Here is a 3039-nt window from a genome sequence, read left to right as displayed (position 1 = left end):
GCCTTTAAAGACAGATTAGTGTGTGGATTGAGGACTGACCTACGCCTTTAAAGACAGATTAGTGTGTGGATTGAGGACTGACCTACGCCTTGAAAGACAGCTTAGTGTGTGGATTGAGGACTGACCTACGCCTTGAAAGACAGCTTAGTGTGTGGATTGGGGACTGACCTACGCCTTGAAAGACAGCTTAGTGTGTGGATTGAGGACTGGTCTTTAAAGGTGTAGGTATAAGTACAGAATTTAAACACTTTCAATACTGACTTTAATTTCTCATCACACACATGCATATATCCATCAAGTTTTTATATATTTTACAAAAAATACACCGTCCGCGACGATCTAACATCACACACTTGCAAATAACGTCGTCAAACCTAGAACATTATAACAGATCAATTACTCAAATATTTTGTCTCATGTCAATGACGTAAATACCTCATTACGACACTTTGATTTGAAGTTAAAATCACTTTTTACTCATGAATTATTCAGCTCCAATCTTAAGAAGCACTAAGCTGTTTTCTCTGTGCGACTGCAGCGCCCCAACACTGGACTTTACCGATCTGTTCACCCGAGATGTAATTTACGGTTGTTTAAACCATGTGTAAATCGTACACATTAGGCATGAACACAGCCCTAGTGTATACTTTAACTTATCAATTCCACGAAACAGAAACGACACAACATGCAACACGTTGAGAGTTGTTACAGAAGAACAAAAAAAAACATTATATTCCGAAACTAGATGACAGATGATCGTGATATTTACTCGGGTTAAATATTTCAACAGGTATAGTAATTTTGTGTTGGTATTACAGGCCTATTAAATAACAGAAGCGCATGGAGTAACACCTGGATTATAGTCGACGTATTTATCAAATCTCCCACTCAAAACATACGTTGATTTGTGTGTGTGTGTGTGTGGGGGGGGGGGTATTCAGTAGGCTCAGAACTTTCTAAAGTCAGATGTACACACATCTTATTACACATACAGTTACATTTAGATACTTTACAAATTTGTATTCATTGGTTTTTGTTTATAGAAAACGTGCACCTTCCTTCATAACCAGGAGGGTAGTGAACTTGTGTTTGAGGGTATTTTGTGAACGATATGAAATGTGCTTTTTCACTTCGTAATTGTATTACTCTTATTGTGTTTCTTAGCCCTAATCCTGGACAACAATCCGGCGTTGGATGTTCTGTAAAGGCAAACTCTTTCTAAAGATAGTAATGATAAATCAGATCTCGCTCTTCTTCACAATTGTTTTATTATATCATTTGTCTGTAATTTCTTATTTCTCAGAGCTATCAGTTAATCCAAATCAGTCACTTAGGATGCAATGGTGAAAGTCCTGAATAATTTCAGTGTTTTAAAAAAACAAAACGTCAGATTGTGCGTGTGTTGAACAAATTTGTCGTACAGAAGTGAAATAATCTCTTTAAAAACTATTCAATCTTGTAATACTGGAATTAGATCATTTAAAGGCGGGTTCCCCATCTTCAGTTCATGGAATGGTCTTGAAACTAGAATTTGTGTATTTGAAATTAGTATTCATCCTCAGGCCCTCATCTTCAGCTTCTTAGCAATCCTGAAGTTTGAATTTGGCCATTTATAGCTTAGGACGATCTTGAATCTGGAAGTTAATTTTCGGATTTTGAAATGATCCTCAAAACTTTGGCCATTGAAACTAGGTTCCTCATCTTCAGCTTCTGGAATGATGGTGAATCGTTGGCCATTACAAACTAGGTTCCTCATCTTCAGCTTCTGGATTTTTTGTCTGTTGATAAATACAAAGCTATTTAATGCTCAATCTGTGCTCTGTACACCACGAGTATCGAAACCCGATCTTTAGCGTTATAAGGCGTTAGACTTTAATAAGTCCACGGGGGAGGGGGTGAGCAAAAGTTTATGAAGCCTTGGCCATTATAAGTGACATATTTTTATTTTTAGCTTCTGGAATGATTGTGAATCGTTGGCCATTACAAACTAGGTTTCTTATCAGTTTCTGGAATGATGGTGAATTGTTGGCCATTGGAAACTAGGTTTCTTATCGTCAGCTACAAGAATGATGAAGTGTTGGCCATGAGAAACTAGGTTTCTTATCGTCAGCTACAAGAATGATGGTGAAGCGTTGGCCATTAGAAACTAAGTTTCTTATAGTCAGCTACTAGAATGATGGTGAAGCGTTGGCCATTAGAAACTAGGTTTCTTATCGTCAGCTACAAGAATGATAGTAAAGTGTTGGCCATGAGAAACTAGGTTTCTTATAGTCAGCTACAAGAATGATGGTGAAGCGTTGGCCATTAGAAACTTGATAAACGCCTAGTGTTTGGATGAATATTGTCTTAAACGTTTTAAAAAAGGTTCTCTAACCTTTCACACACATACACGTTTCGTTTAAATCCAAAATTTTGATGAGTTCATATATTTCCTTTAATGTTATAGATTTTTCCGTCATTTATCAGTAGCATAATACTTTTGGAAAATGTTTTGTATTTCTGTCAACACGCAGACGTTTATGCGCAGTATTTTATTTTATTTTTTTTGTAAAATTCATTACGTCATTTGTGGTTTTCTTCAAGTAGGGATGATATTTTATGAATTAATCTGATTGCCTGCTATCTCGAACAGTGATATCTTTTCCTTATATCGTATTCGTACAATCACGTAGCCTATCAAGAAACAACGAAGTTGTTTTTTTGTTTTTTTTTTCTTGAAACACAGGTTTCCTTCGGGCTTGGCCTTTGATAAGACTCGGCGGGTTAATTTGTAAATATGCCTAATAAGTAATGTATTACGGTATTTGTGTTTATGACAAACCTATTAAGACTATCTGCCGCCGTCCATAATTTTAGAACTACTCGCCAGAGGGAAGGTAATCAGTCAACAGCACCTTACCAACCACCATCCATGTTGACTCGTATAACGTACCCACAGCTTAATTACGGAGAATGTTTTGATATATCGTTCGGATATAACAGGGCCAGTTCGTCCAGGGTCAGTTGACCCTGTCTGTTAATTTAACAGGGCCAGTTCGT

At 37.0% G+C, this 3039-nt stretch overlaps 1 long non-coding RNA gene across 1 annotated transcript in view; it reads right to left on the bottom strand.

Moving 5' to 3' along the window:
- Positions 1 to 2876, bottom strand: part of LOC111089217 — a 13444-nt gene extending 10568 nt beyond the window's left edge. The window contains exons 1-2 of the long non-coding RNA XR_002613524.1: positions 2800 to 2876; positions 954 to 956 (exon numbers count right to left, since the gene is read on the bottom strand). This is a non-coding gene — a long non-coding RNA (uncharacterized LOC111089217). The remainder of the gene's footprint in view (positions 1 to 953; positions 957 to 2799) is intronic.
- Positions 2877 to 3039: the final 163 nt, after the last annotated feature.

The sequence above is a fragment of the Limulus polyphemus genome, unplaced genomic scaffold, assembly GCF_000517525.1.
Source record: "Limulus polyphemus unplaced genomic scaffold, Limulus_polyphemus-2.1.2 Scaffold5597, whole genome shotgun sequence".
In the NCBI taxonomy this organism is placed as follows: Eukaryota; Metazoa; Arthropoda; class Merostomata; order Xiphosura; family Limulidae; genus Limulus; species Limulus polyphemus.
This window is presented reverse-complemented; position numbering and strand designations above follow the sequence as displayed.